The 21,456-nt window shown below is 37.3% G+C and overlaps 1 long non-coding RNA gene across 5 annotated transcripts in view; it reads right to left on the bottom strand.

Moving 5' to 3' along the window:
- The window catches only part of LOC120362170 (uncharacterized), a 108,128-nt gene that overhangs the window by 53,219 nt on the left and 33,453 nt on the right, over positions 1-21,456 (bottom strand). For 4 of the 5 annotated variants that reach the window (XR_012514087.1, XR_012514086.1, XR_012514088.1 and 1 more), the window contains 3 exons: positions 8,689-20,402; positions 4,441-4,518; positions 2,635-2,758 (listed from right to left, as the gene is read on the bottom strand). This is a non-coding gene — a long non-coding RNA (uncharacterized LOC120362170). The remainder of the gene's footprint in view (positions 1-2,634; positions 2,759-4,440; positions 4,519-8,688; positions 20,403-21,456) is intronic. The other variant, XR_012514085.1, reaches the window with a different exon arrangement.

Raw genomic sequence — 21,456 nt, 5'->3', positions numbered from 1 at the left:
CAAAAGTTGGGAAACAGGCTGTAGCTACAACCACAAACTGTCCAACCTCCCCCTACCCCCACCTTCACCCACCTCTCTGCTCCTATCTACTGCCCCAACACTCACTCTAAAAAGTTAACCATGGCCAGGCGCGTTGGCTCACACCCATAATCCCAGCACTTTGGGAGGCCAAGGCTGGCAGATCACCTGAGGTCAGGGGTTCAAAATCAGCCTAGCCAACATGGTGAAACCCAGTCTCTACCAAAAATACAAAAATTTGCCAGGCATGGTGGCAGGTACCTGTAGTTCCAGCTACTGGGAAGGCTGAGGCAGGAGAATCACCTGAACCTGGGAGGCTGAGTTTGCAGTATAATCTCAGTAAGCTGAGATTATACCACTGCACTTGAGCCTGGGAGACAGTCTCCCTTAACAAGACCAGCTAAGCGGCCCGTGGAAGGTAAAGAAATTCATTTAAGTAAAATTTTCAAATGTTTAAAATATACACAGCTAATAGGCTTGCTAGATCCAAGGGCTTTATGTCAATAGAAAGATGCACATACAAGACGGTGAGGATATAATTGTTTGTTACATACAGTCCCCCACATAAGATGGTTCAACTTGCATTTTTCACTTCGCAATGGTTCAAAAGTGGTTCACTTTTTGTACACTCCTCAACTTAAAATGGGCTTGCTATGGTATTTTCAACTTATGATGGGTTTATCAGGATGCGACCCCATTGGTAGTCAGGAGCATCTGTATTTGCACATATCGAGATGATGCTTAGTATTTCCAATTAGGCTTCCTAAATTTATTTTAAATGGTTGGTATTATTTTGAATTGTGTTCACTAATGCAATATAACAAAAATGTTTTAAAATACAATGATAAATAAGTTTAAGCTGATTTTAAATGGGTTAGTGAAAGAACCAGAGAATTTCTGCCATTTTCTTTAAGGAAACTGTGTTCATTTTGGAATAGTGAAAGACTATCTCAACTCATTTCCTCTTTGAATAGAGACAGGGTCATGCTCTGTCACCCAAGCTGGAGTGCAGCAGCATGATCATAGCTTGCTGTAACCACAAATTCCTGGGCATAGGGATTCTTCTGCCTCAGCCACTCAAGTAGCTGGGAATACAGGCATCTGCCACCATGCCTGGCTAATTTTAAGTTTAGTTTTTGTAGAGACAGAATCTTGCTATGTTGTCCAGACTGTTCTCAAACTCCTGGCTTTGAGTGATCCTCCCTCCTTGGTCTCCCAAAGTTCTGGGATTCCAGGTGTGAGCCACCCACACCCAACCATCAACACACTTTTATTACATAAGCATTTGGTTACATTTCTTCCCAATTTCAGCTTTCATTTTTAATAACCTAAAAGCAAGGTGCTTCTCACCTGGCAAAAATAACATACCATGTTAAGCTTCATAGAGGGTATCACTATGCTGAAAGCTTTCGCCTTTTTTAAAAAACTAGAAATTTCAATGATTGAATAGGAACCAGAAAAGGAGATGGAAAAGAGCCAGAAATCTAAATGGGAATTGATGAAGCCAAGAAGGAATTCAAAGAGAAAGAGTGGTTATAGAACCAGGCTGGGTGCGGTGGCTCACGCCTGTAATCCCAGCACTTCGGGAGGCCGAAGCGGGTGGATCATGAGGTCAGGAGTTTGAGACCAGCCTGACCAACATGGTGAAACCTTGTTTCTACTAAAAATACAAAAATCAGCCGGGCATGGTGGCACACACTTGTAATCCCAGCTACTCAGGAGTTTGAGGCAGGAGAACTGACTGAACCTGGGAGGCGGAGGTTACAGTGAGCCAAGATCATGCCACTGCACTCCAGCCTGGGCGACAGAGTGAGACTTTGTCTCAAAAGAATAAGAATAAGAAGAAGAACCAGGAAGAGAAGTGCTTTGCTACACATTCCCACGTGATTACCTCACTTCCCCTCCTCTCCTGAATCCTTCCTCTACGACTGAAAGCATAGTCAGTTCTCCCTGGCTAGCGGTACCCTCCTTTGTTGAAAAATTGTTATGAACACAGGAGGCTAAGGATACCATTCCTACTGAGGGGAAAAAACGAAAAAGAAAATGGAAAGGAAATATAAGTGTGATACCATATCTGAAAGAGCTTTGGAATCTGTAAGACACTGTACATGATGGAAGTCAGGGGAAATATCGGCTGGTCTAGATGATTCAGATATGTCTTTCAGTGGAAAAGAGTTATAACAAGGGTCAGACGTGACAGTGAATCCACCATTTCAGCAGGAGGAACTATTATGTATGAAATTAATTGCCAGCAAATCCTTCAGAATTTGCTATTCATCATTTGCTGCCTGTATTTCATCACCAATGTGTCACTCCTTATTCTCTGACCTTTAGTTTCCTCCTCTGCCTTAATACCCTTGTGCTGTGAACACTGTGCAGAATTCTTTTAAAAGCTCAAATTTTAAATGAACAGGTCCAAAAATTTGTAGCAGAGATATAAAATAAAAAACAAGTTGAGAATTGTGGCTGGACTTCTATGAATAATGCTAGGATGCCAAATCTTTAAATGAGTTCATGAAGCCAGGAGTTCAAGATAAGCCTGAGCAATATAATGAGACCCCACTTCTACAAAAAAATCAAAAATAAAAAAATTACACCAGTTATGGTTCCGCGCACCTGTGGTCTCAGCTACTCAGGAGGCTGAGGCAAAAGCATTCCTTGAGTCCAGGAGTTTGAGACTGCAGTGAGCCATGATTACATCACTGCACTTCAGCCTGAGGGACAGACCAAGACCCCATCCCTAAAAATAAATAAATGAGTTTAGACTTGAGGAAGCAATTAAAGTTGAGAAATAACAAAGACAAAAGGGATTCCTTATCATTAGTGATGGTGGTGCAATGTTTAACAGGTGAAAATAAACACAACCATACAACTTCTGTCTGATTCTCTTCTTTTCTATCAAGAAAAATATCTTCAGTGTAAACTTTCAGCACTTGGAAAAGATAAAACAAGTACATTTAAGAAAGCCTCAAAGTTCATTTGATAGGTGAGGAATGATGAGTCCATTTAGTTATTTTCACTGTTAAAGAGAAATACCTTTCTGAACACTAGAAGAGTTGTCCATGTCAGCACAGGTCAGTAATCTTAAAAATTTCAGAGAATGGATACAAGCATGCTTTAATGTGAGAGCAGAAAAAAAAATTCTGTCTTCTAAAAACCATATACTGGACAAGGTTGCTATAATTCCCAGTGGAGCTTTCTAGTAATTGGTTGTCATGGAAAGGAGTAAGTGCCTTCTCTGAAACAGCTGGTTGACTGGATGCATGAATTCACGTTTCTTCCCAAATTCCATAGAAATGTCAGGAGAGTAAAATTAAGTAAAAATAAGTCTCAATAAACTTTAGAAAATTCAGACGGGGTTATTGAAATATATTGAGGAATTTCTGGAATACATTGATGCTGAAACATAACAGAGCTAAGCAACCCATTAATCCAGACCCATGAACAAGAACTTTAAAAATAAAAGATTGCCCGGCAGAATTCTGCAAAAGTCTCACAATCGAAATAAACGGGCTGGCTGGAAAAACGTAAGCCCTGGGCAGGCAACAAGTAAAGGCAGAGCTGGTCCTTGTGCTACCTAAGATCTGATGCTGATGTGTGCCCCAGGCTGTACACAGTGAGAGTTTCTGTGTAAGAGATTTTCAAGATGGACATTCAGTCCAGGGAATGAGGGCCTCATCCTCAGGTAATGATAGCTGCATATTCTGTAAACAAACCATATTCACATCTTAAAGAAAAGCCCACCTTGTCTCTGCCACACACAGCTGCTTGAGTTGGAGCTGATTTAATCCAACCTTAAGCTTCTAGCCATGTAAACAAAAATTCTTTTATTTACTTACTTATTTATTTTTAACTTTTATTTTCGGTTCAGTGGTACATGTGCAGGATTGTTACATAGGTAAACTCAGGTCATGGGGGTTTGTTGTACAGATTATTTCATCACCAGGTACTTAGCCTCGTAACCAATAGTTACTTTTTCTGATCTTCTCCCTCCTCCCACCCTCCAACCTCACCCCAGTAGACCCTCATGTCCATTATTCACTTCTTTGTGTCCATGTGTTCTCATCATCTACCTCCCACTTATAAGTGAGAACATGTAAGTGGGTATTTGGTTTTCTGCTCCTGTGTTAGTCTGCTAAGGATAATGACCTCCAGCTCCATCCAGGTTCCCACAAAAGACACAGTCTCATTCTTTTATATAGCTGCATGGTATTCCATAGTGTATATAAACACACTGTCTTTATCCAGTCTACCACTCGTGGGCATTTAGGTTGATTCCATGTCTTTGTTACTGTCAACAGTGCTTCAATGAACATTTGCATGCATGTGTCTTTATGGTAGAATGATTTATATTCTTTTGGTTATATAACCAGTAATGGGATTCTGGGTTGAGTGGTAGGTCTGGCAAACAAAAATACTTACACTCTCCAGAAATGAATAATCTTCGAATTCGTATCTTGTCTATAAAAATGATGAAACAACTGAGAATCGTCAGACAACCTGGAAGATGTACAGAGAGGCAAGAAATTCAATAATCGGAAACTAAAACCTGAGAAAATGCACAACAGGCCACAAAACAAGGTGCAGAAATAAGTATGTTTGATGTCTTCAGACAGATTCTAGGGAGTTCTGAACCTATAAAAATAAAATACAAATGGCCACAAAGCAATAATAAAGATGTTTAAGATTATTTAAATATTTACAGTAAGAAAAAGAGTTGGAAAAAAGGGAAACAATGATCATTCCAAGTCAGCATGAACTGATGAAGCACAAGTCATGCCTCAACCATTTCATTTCCTGTTTTTAGAGGTCATCAGACTAGTAGATCGGGGAATGCCAGTGGCATGATGTGTCTTGTGTCTAGCAAGCCATTAAATTACTGTTTCACGATACTGTACTCTAAAAACTAATTATAGCCTACCAGTGATTGATAGTTAGAAAAGTAAGCCAATAGAAATTTCTATCACCTCGTATAGAAATTTCTAATTTAATTGTCCTTATAGATTGTAAACTTCTTGAAAGAACAAAAAATTTTCTGTATCATATTCAGCCTAGCCCCATTGCCTAGAACAATACTCAGCAAATGAGAGCCTCATTAGAAATTTATTGAATGATAATTAAATTTCATTGTAATTAATGCAAAGTCTGTGTTTAAAAGCATGTATGAGATGAAAGGGAAGTAGCTGGCTTCTCAGTTCATTTGGGAATAATGCAGGGGTTTTAGCTGATTGTCTACTTAATGTTGTCACTATTGTGACATGGCGGTTAAGAGAGATATAGATAAAAGGCTATGGCCATTGACAAACAGTGCAGAACACAGAAGAGCTATGACAAGAGTGTGTTTTTCCAAACAATCTCTCTCATCCCACATGCTTTCTTACAATATGACTTTGACTTCTGACACTCCTCCCACTGACTGGTGGTAGTCTATGTTTCTACCCCTTGAATATGTATAGGTTTGTAACTATGGTAGAAGTATGGCCGTTTGACTTGCCAGGCCAGATTATAAAAGGTCATATAGCTTCTTCCCAGTTCTCTTGGGATACTCACTCTTCAAACTCATGATGTTACATCAACAGCTCCAACTGAGGTCTCAGCTGACAGCCAGCATGAACCAGACACGCAGGCAAACAAGCTTTCAGATGATTTCAGATTTGCCATTAAGTCAAGAGGTCCCAGACAGAATAGGCAAGCCATTCTTCTGTGGTCCTTTCAAATTCCTGATCCACAGGATGTATTTTCAGAACAAAATAATTATTGTTTCAAGCCACTAAAAATTTGGGGCAATTTGTTATGGCAGCCATCGATAAGGAAATAGATATGCAAATTATCATTATTTACTTAATGGAATATGATGCTGCCACAATTAGAAGAGTTCACATTGAAATAGAATGTTTATTCTTATTCATTTACTCATTAATGAAACATTTTTGAGCCTACTATGTGCAATGGGATGTCTGAGGATACAACACTGACCCAGGCAAAGTCCCTACTCAAAGTTCTCTCCCTGGCCTGTACATTTTGATGTCTCCCATTGTTAAGTCCTCAGTTTTTATGGTTTTAACCACTGATGATGTTCAGAATTCTATCTTGAGCTTTACACCTGCATATTAAATGCTTATGTGCTGCCACAAGTTGACTATCCCGCAGGCACCCTAAATTTTAGTCAGTGGCACTGACACCTACACATAGTCCTGAACCAGCAACCTGGGAACTACTGAAGATTTCTTTCTCTCCCCTCATCTCCTACCAATTGACAACCTTGCCTCTACAGCCACAGAGGCCACCGAGCTTTCATCCACATTATCTGAACCCATCCCTCTTTTCCATCCCACTGCCACTGCCTGGATTTATGTTATCATTTCTTTCTTGGGTCCTCAAAACAGTCTCCTAATTAGTCTTTCCTCCACCAGCAACCTCAAATTCCTACTATACAATGCTGTTATATTATTTTTTCATACTATACAAATATAATTATTATTGTGCTTAAAATTTTTCACTTATCCTTCTTCAGAATAAAGTCCAAGATTCTTGTCACTGACATATAAATGGAAGGAAGTTATGGAACGGCATGCAGAGTATGATCCCACTTCCTAAATATATATAAACATACTCACACATATACGGGTATATGTATGTTATATATATATATATATATATATATATATATATATGAAGTTACTGGATGTCAACAGGTATAATCTCAGAGTGAAAGATTTCAGAGAATTATTTTTTTCTTTGTATTTGTATGGATTCTTTTAATGCATACAATATCAAAACCCTTTTCAAAAAATGAACACATTTCATTTTTTAAAGAAACAAGAAAACATTAAAAATATTAAATAAAGAAACTCTTTGATATCCAGTGTTGGCCTGTTCAGCTTTGAGTTTCCCTCTCTTATCCCATTCCCTGCCCTGGTCCCTGATATCATTATCAGAGACTTTCATTATCTCAGCAAATTATGCTCTCCAAGACCCTCCAGTCCTTCACACATCCAGCTTTTGCCTGGAAAGCACTTTCCTCCGCATTTTGTTTGGCTGATCCCTACACACTTAACCAGAGTTCAAGTCAGTTATCAATACTTACATGAAGCTTTTTCCAGCCAGTCTCTTTTGTGAATTATAAAGAAAATCTTTACACAATGGAAATCCTATCATCCCGTCATTTGTGAAAACATCAAGGATGAACTTGGAAGACATTATGTTTAGTGAAATAAGCCAGACAAAGGGAGACAAATACCTCACTTATGATCTCATTTATATGAGGAATATAAAACTGACAAACACACAGAAACAGAGAGTAAAATGAAGATTACCAGAGGCTGGGGTGGGGTGGGAAGATTGAGGAGAAGGCAGTCAAGGACGCAAACTAAAACTTGAATATTGTCTTTTTCACACTCTGCTGTACTCACACGAAATATTTTCAGTTATTGTAATTTATATTATTAGTGATCCTTTAGAATTATAGTTTTACTAAATGTTCCCTTAGCAAAATTTCTGACTTGATAAATACCTGTTGTTTAAAATGAAGGGGAAATGAAAGTAACTGAATTTAACAGAATTAAACATAACTGAATTGAATTGCAAAATATGCAAAGGTATCAAAGTACTTAAATGTACCTGTATTATTGTCACTAGGGGGAGCTCAACACTTAATTTGTATTCTAAAAGAGTCCATCCTGCTGGCAATCAAAACAGCAGTTTGTATCCCATTGTGCTGTGTGAGGGGCTTCAAAATAAACTAACAGCATTATTTTCCTAGAAAATGAAAGCGACTGAATACATTAGCTCTCATGCTTTTCATGGTATTTGGAGCAAGTATAAATGCCTTCGTCTCTGTGGCGCCACTGTGAAAATAACACATACACTTCTTCGAATGTAGCTCCAGAATGGCTCATGCTCTTTGCAATGGTCCAAAATGAACAGAGGAATAAAGATTAAAACACAATGCATGAAATGTGCTTCAGCACAGAAGTCTCAGTGGGAGAGTCTACACAGGTCAGACAGCAGACTAACCACAGGAACAAGGTCTGAACCTCAGGAGATTCTCCACCTTTAAATCTGTATCATTATTACATGTGAACTGCTTGTAAGTGTACCTCTTACAATAGATGCCTTTTTTATGAACAAGAGAGACCTTTATGGCCAAAAGGCATGAACTTTGGACTCAAACTGTTCTTTAAAAAGATTAGATGAGGGAGCTGTGGTGGCTCAGGCCAGTTGTCCTGGAACATGAGGAGGGAAGGTCAGGCGTTTGAGGCCAGCCTGGGAAACGTATAAATCTCTCACCCATTAAAAAAAAAAATTAGACGAAATGTTTAAAAGACAGTAACCTTTGCCATGTCCTGAAGCTGAGAGATTCTGAACAAAAATAAAAGACGGAACTAGTTTTCACAAGAATAATTGAATCAAATGAGCCTGTAAATAAAATTAAAATAGTAACATCACATATTTTTGTGATTCACAAGCCTGATTTCTAGTGAAGTTAAAACATAGTAAAAGTAAGAAATCCAGGCATTCCTTTCTACTTTTCCAGCCAAGAGCCCTAAATATGAGCCTTAAGACACTCTAAACATGGCTATGTGCAAGGCCTGAGGGCAGGTGTTGAAATTCATGAAATCACAGGCATAAAATCTGGAAGGAACCCTGGAGCAGCTGTCTACCGCTCACCTACACAGAAGTCCCTTGTGCCACCTCTGATCCCAGTGCCTTCTTGGGCCGTTGTGGTGTTCACACAGCAGGAAGGGGATTTCACCCTGTGTTCAGGCAGCTTCTTCTCATTGGATGTCTCTACTTCTGCCAGAGAAATTCTTCTGCCTTCAGAAATTGAATTTCCTGCTGTATAACATCATACTTTTATTCTGATTCTGCCTTGGGACAGAAGGTTAAAAAGTCTCTTTTCTTGTTCTCAGGAAAGGTGTTGAATATAAATATGGACAAAAGTCCTCCCTAGCTACTTCCTTCTTTTCTCCAGTCCCATGCCACATCCCACAAAGACTTTTTATATCCAGCCAAAAATATCACAGGTTTCTTTAATGACTTTTTAAAATTAAAATGTACTTTTATCATTTTTCCTTTGGTTCAAAACTTTGGAGAAAAATTAGAAAATTCAGACATGCCAAATGAAGAAAATGAACTAACTGCTCATAAATAATCTTAGTTATCTGATTTTCTATGTCAATGTATATATCTTTATTAAATTTTTTTCATAAAATAGTAATTACTTATTGTTTTCAGCTCTTTTTCATATAATTAATTAATTGCCTACAACAACATTTTTAAAGCTGAATAGTACTCTACTAGGTGTTCGTACCATATTTATTTAAATAATTCACTACTGTGGGATATTTAGGTAGTTTTGAATTTGGGCTATTAGAACAATCACTAAAACATTCTTGTAGATGCATTTTCTGCAAGACACTTGTATTATTTTCTTCTATATTCATTTGCTAAACTAAAATTTCCAGTTTTTAGAGGTTAAACTTTTAATTAAAAAGTAAAAACACATTCTTTATTTCCACAACAACTTCTTATAAAACATAGTCCAACCCCATAATCCAACTGTCCTCATCGACTTCAAAATCGTAAAAAGCATATCTCTCTTTGGACACTTGTTCTGAAAAGCTGCCTCTCTCCCTCAATACCATTTTGTCAAAGAGGTAACCTGAGCTCCTGGTCTAGACTAGGTCTCTGTTATAACGCCTCATCACACCTTTTACTTGGAAGCAGCATTTTTCATTATTGTAACTAAGTAAGTGACAGTATGATGATTTCTTTAATTCCTGGCCTGTTAAGAGTCACAAGAGTAGAAACTATGTCTGCTATTTCAGTGACCAGCAAAAAACATGTACTAAATTGAATGGAATTATTCAATTATTCACTTATTGAATAAATGGAAATATTTTTTCTTTCTTTTTTTTTCTTTCTGAATTTCTCCTCAGAAATAAATGGAAATATTTCTAGATTTTAAAGCAGAATGCATGCAGACCAATAAAGTCTACCATCTCTGGTGAATAAGACATATGACTTAATGTTCTATATTCTCAGTCCTTATTCTACAGGGCTGGCACAAAGTTATATAAAAGGTTTCTACATCTTGTCACCTTTTCCTGATAAGCCATAGTATAGAGATTTTCTACACAGGCCTAAGGCACTGAAGAAGTCCTTCTGGTCATTGATCATCTGTCCACAGACATTACCTGGCCACTACTCCTCTCTGCATGGCCTCTCTAGGTCTGTAGCTTTTCAGAGCTTCTGTGATATGTCTGGGACATGCAAACCTCTTTTTTTTGTTTGTTTGTTTGTTTTTTTTTGTTTGTTTTTTTTTGAGACGGAGTTTCACTCTTGTTACCCAGGCTGGAGTGCAATGGCATGATCTCGGCTCACCGCAACCTCTGCCTCCTGGGTTCAGGCAATTCTCCTGCCTCAACCTCCTGAGTAGCTGGGGTTACAGGCACGTGCCGCCATGCCCAGCTAATGTTTTGTATTTTTAGTAGAGACGGGGTTTCATCATGTTGACCAGGATGGTCTCGATCTCTTGACCTCGTGATCTACCTGCCTCAGCCTCCCAAAGTGCTGGGATTACAGGCGTGAGCCACCGTGCCCAGCCTCATGCAAACCTTCTTATAAGACTGCCTCCATAAAACACAAAACTCAGCCATTTCTCTTTAGGCCCTGCCACCACCCTGAAAGGTGCAGGGAACAGTAGATTCCCTCTGCTAAGCTGACCCACAGTCATCTTTCTCTTTCTTCCTCCACCAGCCTATGGAAATCTGTTTCTTGACTAACTAAAAACTCAACAGAAAAATAGGCAAAAGTTCTAAGAACAGTTTGTATATACACATAAAGGAAATATAAATGGTTTTTAAACTTGCAAAAGAATGTCAAATCTTAATCACAATAAGATCAATGCAAATACAAATGACAATGAGATATCTTTCACTTACCAAACTGTGGAGATCAGATGCAAGAGAATAAAATGCTGGTGGGATGTAGAGAGATCTTACTTTAAGGCCGATAAAAGCTGGCTGGCAATTCTTTACTCCTACTTCCTAGCTGTTCTAGCCCAGGTGCTTAACATGTGAGTGAGACATCTTCAGATGACTCTTCCCTCAGGAGCGATCCAAATGCCAGTATATAGGAACCGTTAAGCAGAAACCACCCAGCTGAGCTCCTCAACCCCCCGAAAAGTGAAAGATAATAATAAGTCACTAAGTATGCAGTAGTTTGATATACAGCAAGAGACAACTAGAATGCATCACCTGGTAATATAATTTGACAATATTTATTAGCATTTTAAATTAATACATACTTTGATTCAGAAATTTCATATATTTATTCTACAGATATACTGAAATACATATAAAGTAACATGTAACAAGATACACATTGCAACTCTGTTTACATTAGCCTAAGACTAGAAACAATCTATATGTCTTCGTGGAGGACAAGTTAAATAAGATCTGGTAAACATAAACAATGGAATATACTATTTGAAAGAATGATGAGTCACAGTATATACTAATATGAAATCATATGGAATAACCCCCAAGTTGTTTGTCAATTTCATAGCAAAGTGCAGGACAGTATGCTTAAGGTGCAATCATTTGCACAATAAAAATAATGTACATATGTATACCTTTGTAAATGCATGGAAAATCTCTAGAATACATAAGAAAATGGGCAACAATTGTCTCTAGAAAGAGAACTTGGACATTTGAAGGACAAGGAGTGAGAGAACAACTTTTCATGCAAACTTTTTCAATTCTGTACCCTGAGCATGTATATATTACCTATTCAAATAAATTTCTCATAAATGACCCAATTATACCAGTACACTATCCTTTTTTTGTTGTTTGAGACAGAGTCTTGCTCTGTCACTCAGGCTGGAGTGCAGTGACTTCTATCTCATCTCAATGCAACCTCTGCCTCCCAGGTTCAAGAGACTCTCCTGCCTCAGTCTCCCAAGTAGCTGGGTTTACAGGCATCTGCCACCATGCCCAAATATTTCTGTATTTTTAGTAGAGATGGGGTTTAATCATGTTGGCCAGGCTGGTTTCAAACTCCTGATATCAGGTGATCTGCCTGCCTCGGCCTCCCAAAGTGCTGGAATTACAGGCATGAGCCACCGCACCCAGCCACTATCCTCATTTTAAAAAGATGAGAAAGCCAAGCTCTGAGAGCTGAGGTGATTTGTGCAGCAACACAGAGTAGACAGTAACAGAGCAAGTTCTGGAAGTGGAGCGCTTTTGCTTGGCTAGAACTCCTTAAGTGTTTTTTAAGTAAGTCCTCTCTTTTAGCATTTCCAGGAAGAACGTTTTTCAGCCTGTTCTACTTCCAGACTAAGTCCCTTAGAACTAAGTCTATGTGTGTTGTATTAGTTTCCCATGGCTGCTCTCACAAATGACCACAAACCTAGTCGCTTGAAACAACTCAATTGTTTTACAGTTCTGGAGCCCTTAAGTCCAAAATGAGTCTTCCTACGATAAAATCACAGCATTGCTAGAGCTCCATTCCTTCTGGAGGCTCCAGGAAAGAATCTATTTCCTTGTTTTTCCCAGCTTCTAGAAGTGGCATGCATTCCTTAGTTCATGGCCCCGTTCCTCCACTTGCAAAGCATTATCACTCTGACTTCCATTGGCCCATCTCCTTCTTTGATCATCTTTGATCTTCCTGCCTCCCTGTCTTAAGAACCCTTGTGATTATATTGAGCCTATGTGGATAGTACATACAGGATAATCTTCCCATATTAAGATCCTTAATTTAATCACATCTGCAAAGTCCCTTTTAAGATGTAAGGCAACAGTCACAGGTTCTGAGGATTAGGATATGAACATGTTTGAGAGGCCATTATTCAGCCTACCAATACATTAGACCTAAGTTTAGGGAAGCCTCATAAATGCTGTCTCAGTTTCTCCATCTATTAAACAAAGTTAAGAATGCTACCTATCTTGTAAGGTTATTTTGCAGACTACGTAAGTTAATATATTTAAAGAGCATGGAACACTGTCTGACACATTGTAAGCACTGGATATATCTGTAATCATAATTATTGTTCTGCTGATCCTCTAGGTGATAGCATATTAGAGCCTTTCAACAAAAGAATTAATAATCTCTTATTTCTTCCTTTAGATTTAAAATATGCTGAGAATATAGAAAAGAGGCTTTTACCTAAGTTTAGCAAAATACAGTGCAACAAAATCAGTTTTGAGGGAAATAACACAACCAACAGGCAAATAGAATTAATTTAGAATAATAGCTAACATTTTATGTAGTATCTTCCATCTGTGCATTTTTAAGTATAGAGCATACACAGCGAGCCCTTGTAATCAATCTGAAGTATTTGTTGAGAATTTACTACATCAAGGCTCTGTGCAACAGGGATACAAAAGGCAGAGACTTCAGGTTATCCTGGATTTTAATAGCTGAGATAAGTGAGTCTCAAGGAGACCTACTTGCAAAGCTTCACACAACCAGAACTGCAGGTGAGAATGTGACTCTGGAGATGAACTATAAACAGAAAAAAAAATGGGAAAGACACTGCACTATATGATATTAGATGGGCTAAATGACTATAAGTGGGAAGACATTTCAGATTAGGAAGAATCCATTAAGATGGACGGATAATAAAAAAGCATCATTAAAAGAATTCATAACTTTTAGATAAAGAGAGAGAAGGGAAAAGATAAATTTTGAGTATGAGCCAAGATACAGAATAAAATACCCCAGAAATGTTATGGAGAAAGTGTGTATAGAGTATTTGTAACAGAGAGTAGAGATAGAAAGCAAATTACTTCTCCATAACTTACACTATGGGGTGAGGATGAAAGAGAACTACATGTGGGAAGGGAGGCTTTTGGCCAACTCTTCCACAGTGCAAGGTCAAGTCCACAGGACGTCCCATCTCCCAAGCCATTCCTGATGCAGCAGGAAACCAAGCAACAGGTGGCCAAAACAGTTTATTTTAGGAGAAGGTAGAGACAAAGTTGTCTTTCTTCAAGCTTGAGACATTATGTAAGCTCTTCTTCTTGATATTTCAAATACACCTACCTGGCCATTACATTAATAAGACGTAAGTGTCAAATTAAATTGGCCCTAACTACCTAATAAGCCTAACTATTAGGTATTTCTTTCTCTCTCTCTCTTTTTTTTTTTTTTTTTTTTTTTTGAGACAGAATCTCACTCTGTCATCCAGGCTGGAGTGGAGTGTTGCTATCTTGGCTCACTGCAACCTTCACCTCCTAGATTCAAGCCATTGTTGTGCCTCAGACTGTGAGGTAGCTGGGATTACAGGTATGTGGCCCTATTCCCGGCTAATTTTTGTATTTTTAGTAGAGACGGGTTTCACTGTGTTGCCAGCTAGTCTCAAACTTCAGACCTCAGGAGACCACAGATGCTGGAGAGGATGCGGAGAAGTAGAAACACTTTGAAAAGTGAGACTGTAAAAGTAGGATGACAGTGGCAGCCACAGATTTTCTGTGCAGGTAGGGTGCTGGCATGGCAACCTAGCCAGAAGGTTGGAGAACTGGTTTTGTAGACACCATGGTATAGCAGGTATGCTGATTTCAAGAGATTTGATGAAGCTTGAGGCTGCTGATGGCCTCTCCCAAGGCCCCACACCTTGGTCCTTGGCCCTATTCCATTAAGAGGCCTGCCCAACGTCTCTCAGTCAACTGTGAGGCAGAGTTCAAACCAGAGCCAGAACTCCTAGTCTATTTCTCTAACCATTACTGCCTCACAGTGACACTATGTTTGTTTTTGGAAATATAGTATCTGTCTGAATTTATACTATCTTTTTAGTTGACATTCTGCCCTCAGTCAATACAGAAAAGTAATGTATTCTTTAAAAGTAAGGTAATTTAATCAAGGCTTCAGGAACTTTTTTTCCTAGACGTTTACTTTGCCTACCCTAGGAGAGGTCACTAATCAATATTATTGTTATTACTACTATTAAGTCATAGGGTTAACAATGGACCCACTTTACTTATCTTTCACTCTGAGCCAGGTAGTATGCTAAACCCTTTACAAATAATATGTCTAATCCTGACATCAGTACAGTTAGAAAAATGTCATAGTTTCATTTTAAAGATGAGGAACTGAGACTCAGAGAGACCAAATAACTTAAATTTACATGGCTCACTAGCACAATCATCACTTAAAACCGGGTCTCTGGGATTCTAAATTCTGGATATTTCCTTTGTATCACTCTGTCTACTTGTGTTAGTAGACATTATTCTACTGCTCAGAGACTGAACCTGTCTTATATATAAGATACCCAATACATAAATGTCCACTAAACTGCATATTCCTTGAGGACAGCATGTCCTATTCATTTTGGATTTCAAATATGTAACAAAGTGCCTGGCATGTAACAAATGCTCAGTAAGTGTTTAATAAATTTAAAAATTTTTTGAGTATATAGATATATGTAACATTTCAAACAAAGTGTACTTTAAAACATTTTTAGTTTTTCTCAATCAATAAAAGTCTTGACCAAATAAAAAAATTCTGTCAAGCTACAGTTTTCACAAAATATAAACCATTCTTTGTTTCCTAATAGCCGAGTTACAAGTAACTTTCTCACAGTTGGGGAAGGATCATGAGGTCACTCGGTCCACCCTAGAATGGAATGCCCACTTGTTGCTTGTTCAGGGAACTGATGATGCCAACAATTCTTTGTCTTTGGTATAATAAGACTCTGAAGTGGGTCCAGCCCTCTCAGTACAGGCTGCCAACGCAGGCAGCATCGCTTCCAGATAATTGCCTTTAGTTCTGCTGACTCGGAAAATCAACTCCCGGTCAGACAGGGCCCCTATTCAGATGGGACTAATGTTTCTTAACCTTTTTTAGGGGTTGGAGGGCGCTAGAGGAGATGCATGAAACTCTTTGAAATAAAAGAGGATTCAAGTGAACCCCGAAGCCAATTTCAATGACACCTAAAATAAGACTTGAAAATAAACTATTTTGCAAAACCAAGCATTTTCTTCTTCCACTTCTAAAATATATTCTACAGGAACTGATTAGAGTTGGGTAAAGTATAGCTTTCAGTGGCTTATCTAATAGATGGAGAGACAGCAGAGTGATTTCTGACACTCCCTATGACCCAAAGCATTATTCAACAGCAGCTTGTCCTGGCTATTTTTTCATTCTATTGTTGGTATTGGCACATCTGGGGAAAGTTTGTATTCCCATCAAAGAAAAACACAGGTTAAAAGAAAACTTGACAGTACAATTTTATTTCCACTAACCGAGCTTGACAAGCTATTACAAATTTCACTCCTTAGCTCAATGTATAAAATGTTAGTTATCTAGGGGTTGTAATAACTTCTTACACATTGAAAGGCAGCAATACATGCTGAGTTAGGGCTATGAAGAGTCTCCCTACAGGTGTTCTCAGAGTCAAGACAGTGACCTGACCACCATTAAAGGTGTTTTCGACTCTGCAGTATCTGCAACTACAGATGGCACACACAAAGTGTCCCCAAACACTTTCTTGGAAAAACCAGTTTGGAAACCTTTGTCTTACTCATGAGGCATGTTTCTGTTAGGTAATACAGCACCCTGTGAAGAATGACAAGGCCTGGAAGGACTGCACCCTGTCTGGCATTTCTAGATCAGAGGTGAAATAACAAATGAATATGAACTGATAAGACTATAAAGATAAAATGTTTTATCAAGCTGTTGTTGAGGAAAATTGTAGCGATCCACCCAAGGGCCTGTTATTTGCTGTGGTAAATAATATTTTACCATTTTACAACTGAGGAAGCCAAGTTTGGGTGAATTTAAGTAATTTTCCCAACAGCACTGCTAGATAATATGACAAAGTCAAATGATCCCATATTCTAATACTATATGGATTTTAATATCCTTTCCTTAACTGAGTATATGTGAAAAATACTATAGCTATTTCAGATACTATAAGGGGCAACATTAGTGTTAATAATAAATAGGGTATAATTAATAAAACACTTTCTTAAATGTTGATATGTGTTTCCCTATCTGTGTTTGTTTGAATATGGATGTTGCTAAAACCCTAAAACTTCGTAAAACTGCACCATTCCCCAAAGCCAGTATAGAAATTTAGCTATCTTAATTTCAAAGTAAATCTCGTATTTCGTTCCCTTTCAATGACTTTTGGACTTGGAACTTCCAAGGCACAAAATGAGATTAATGTACTTCTGGGGATAAAATAACTGATTTGCAATCAGAATTGTCTGAAACACATGGTTACTGTTTTGCAAAATATAATTTAGGGTTATACACAAGAAAGGTGATAATGTTGCCAGGTGTGGTGGCTCACACCTGTAATCCCAGCACTTTGGGAGGCTGAGGCAGGCGGATCACAAGGTCAGGAGATCGAGACCATCTTGGTAAACATAGTAAAACCCTGTCTCCACTAAAACACAAAAATTAGCTGGGCGTGGTGGCGCACACCTATGGTCCCAGCTACTCAGGAGGCTGAGGCAGGAGAATTGCTTGAAACTGGGAGGTGGAGGTTGCAGTGAGCCGAGATCACACCACTGCACTCCAGCCTGGAGTCTGGCAATAGAGCGAGACTCTGTCTCAAAAAAAAAAGAAAGGTGATAATGTTAACAGAGAAGTTACTAGAACTGAGCTAATGAAAACGTCATGGGAAAGTTAAAGACAAAAATTTATTTTAGATAAGTCTGTATTGTTTACACATTCGCAGGTGATACTTTAGCAACATGCCTTGCTATTTCTAAATCATGGAGAGACAGAAGAATGCTTGGAACTAAAAAGGCAGTTGAACTAATGAATTTGCAATGATGCTTTCAGACTGAAATGTTATATTCTAAGTTTCTGAAAGAATTATACTTTGTAGCCAGTAAAGGTCTTGGAAAGGAATACACATATTAAGTATCCTGACAAATATTTTCCTATCTACAAGGTTTTAAAATTCCTACAGCATATGACAACAATGGAAAATCTAGATAACTAAAACTGTACTATACAACATGGGGTTGTGGTTTTCATTTAATAATAATATCAAAAATATTAAATCAACAATAAAAGCAGTATATACTTTTAGAAATCAAAAAAATTAAAAAGAAAATTTAAAAATTCAATATATTGAAAGGTGAAGAGCAAAAACAAATCCAAACCATGCCAAACAAAAATAAAGATAACATTTTGATGTGTTTTCTTCCTTTTTTTAATATGTAAGGCTTGGGCATTTTTAATACAAATAACTGAAACCATACAAATCTATATACTTGTTTTGCATTCTGTGTGAATTTATCCCATCTTATTTAATCATTCTCCTATAGTCAGGCATTGAGAATTTTTTTTTTTTCAAATATAAGTAACATTGTTACTACAATTATATTGAAAAAAAGATTGGTTCTAACAATTCTTTGTTGCTAGCAAAAGATTATTGCTAGCCAGAGGATCGAAATATATAAATCATTTAAAATTTTACTCAACATTACAAACTATATTTCATTAGTTCTATGATACACATTTAAAAAATTATAAGATCTCTGAATCTGGGATGCAACATACAACCTATGACGTCAAACTTCACTTTTGGCCAAGCAGTAGTTTTCACTGCCTTTGTGTGTGTGAACTCAGCGGGTATACCTGGTAGCAACAACTGGATCACTGTACCCCTCCACATTTTGGTTCACAAGCTCTATTAGAGATCATCTGAAGAAGAAATAACAAGTCTTGGCTATTCCCTAAAAAATATCTATTGACCCCTTCTGGCAAGATGAAGAATATACGTTTCAAAATTTGCATACTGGGATTCAGCCACTCCCACTGAAAGAAGGACATAACATTTTATTCTTGATAGCACAGGAGACAAAATTATGTAGAGAAATGTGGACATAAACAACTCCAAGTAAAAGAGTAACACCAAGAGTTGGATTCTGAATATAAAGTGGTTTGCTTGTATTTTTCTTTTTATACATGCATTCATTAGAAGTCTAAATAATAACAATTCTAAAGAATTCTAAAATAACTAAAAAATAATTCTAAAACAGCTAAAGAATTCTAAAATAACTCAGTAAGTATAAAACAAATACTATAAATGATAAGAAATCATTGTGTTAATGTATAGGCAGCTTCATTTCTTCCTTAGTGATAACGTTGCATCTTACGACTGAAGGAGTTAAAAAGTATGACATTCTGACTATTGACTATTTAGGTGAAAGGCATTTGAAAAACAGTAGTTACAATAAGATCACTCTGACCTCTGTGTTGTTTCTTAAAAGCAGATGACGAAATTCCCATGTGAAGGACGCAACATCCTTATCCTCAAGGACAAGAAGTCAAGACCAAGAGAATTCTATACAGATCTGTTAAAATAATTCTTATCTTTTAAGTCCCTCCCCCAAATAATTTAGCTGTGTCTTCACAATTTACTATTCTTTGTCCAATTCAGTATGTTAAGTAACTGACACTTAACTGCTTCTTCAGATCTTCACTTCTTTATGAAGGTGACCATGCAATATAAAACTTGCATTAAATAGATTTGTGAGCTTTTCTTCTATTGATATATTTTATGTCAATTTAATTTTCAGACTCAGCCAGGATCTTAAGAGGATGGAGGTGGAGTTTTTCTGTCTCTACAGTTTCTTGGATTAAAGATGGAAATCTAAAAGACAGGATGCCTACTTAGGAGGCTGAGGTGGGAGGATTACTTAAGCCTGGGAGATCAAGACCAGTCTGGGCAACTCAGCAAAACCCCTATCTCAAACAAAGACTGGGTTGCTCCACTTGATCTGGAGCCTGAGGAGGTAATCCTGGGAGAACTAACAAAAGCTGGCAGAAGGCAGGAATTCCTACCAAAGTGAGTTTGCCTGGGTCTCTGTCTACAGTGCTTGGCTGAGAGAGGAAGACAAAAATATTTTCCTTATTCCTTCCTTTCCAAATTCAGATTGGCAGAATAAAAATGTTTGTAACAATTGGTTCTTTAAATTGTGACCCTTTTGAATTTGGTTCTGGCCAAATTTTGGTAACTGATCCACATTCTCAGGAATGATCCTTGTTTTCCTTGCCTCTCTTTTGTATTATTTGTTATAAGGAGCAAAACCACAGTAAGATTCTCCTTTCATCTTCTTTTATGTCTTGAGAGCTCAGCTTTATGACCAGTAAAAATATTTACTCTGGTCTCTGCCAGCCATTCGGGGTGCAAGTTTTTAGGCTTGCGTCAGGCAGCTCAGCTAGCCTGCTGGCTAGGTGTCGAAACCACAAAATGTCTCTTAGTGTGACTGACCATGTCATCTCTCAGGGAACTATCTCAACCTTCCATACCTTGTTAAAAATGAAGGTCTTGGCTTTCTTAGGCAATTTTTGGGAATAACTTTGGATCTTGAGGTGGATTACTTCTTTTGCACCCTTTTAGGAACACATTCTTGCATCTACGATGAAAACATAAAAAAAGCTTATTGGTTTTTAGTCAAAATTAAAGTAGGTATAATTAGATTAGTAGATTTGCATTTTTTTTTACTATAAGTATTTTTTTGGATAGCTCTCATTCTAAAACAAACAAAAAACCATCAAAACTCTCCTACTGGTACCCATGGGAGGAGATGGTTTAAAGCAAGAAAATAAGTGCTTACATAAAATATTATCTCAGGACAAATAAAAACTAAATTAAATGTTCTTCAAGGTCATGTGATCTGAGATAATCCTTGGTTTAAAAAAAGCTAGTTTAAGTCTAATGGTTTAAAGCAGGCATGCCTTCAGAATTGTCAACATTAAATATAATGCATATAACTTCTTCTACCTGGATTTACTAATCAAAAATCTTACTTATGTTTAAGATTGTAAAATTATAAATTCAATCTAAGAATAAAATTTACAATAAAAGGAAATTACCTGATATATGTCAAGTATGAAAGTAAAACAGAAAAAAAGGCTAAATGTTTAACTTAGTAGGTGCTTTACTTCAATAGTATTTAAAACTTGCCTAACAGATACAGATAAGAATAAAAATGGTCAACAAAATAAGTTAATGACAAGATGTAACGTCTCATGAAGTTTTCATGAGCAATTCAAATATAATTGTTAAAATCAAGTAAATTAATAAATGTAAAAAAGTTTATAAATAAGTTTTCAACACTGATATGTTTTATAAGATATGTCTACATAAACATAGTTTCCAGAATCTTTTTGGTGACTTAAAACCTTAAGTTATGTTAACTTAAATGACAGATATTCATGGAATATCAAGATCATTTCCAAATAAAATATAATACTGAAACATTAATTGATGAAAATAAGTTTAAGCCTGACTTACTGTTACAGAGGAACAAAAAATATTTGGGTCTATTAATAAACATGTCCTGTGCCATACTGACAAACTGTGCTATAAGATAGCATATATTTCTAGAAATTATGAAATAATGTATTCACAAATTTATGAAAGACAATGCTTACTTCCAGGTTTTCACCAGAAACTGAAGTCACTGG

The sequence above is a fragment of the Saimiri boliviensis genome, chromosome 15 (assembly GCF_048565385.1).
Source record: "Saimiri boliviensis isolate mSaiBol1 chromosome 15, mSaiBol1.pri, whole genome shotgun sequence".
Lineage (NCBI taxonomy): Eukaryota > Metazoa > Chordata > Mammalia > Primates > Cebidae > Saimiri > Saimiri boliviensis.
Note: the sequence above shows the minus strand (reverse complement) of the source record. Positions and strands in the feature narration are given on the sequence as shown.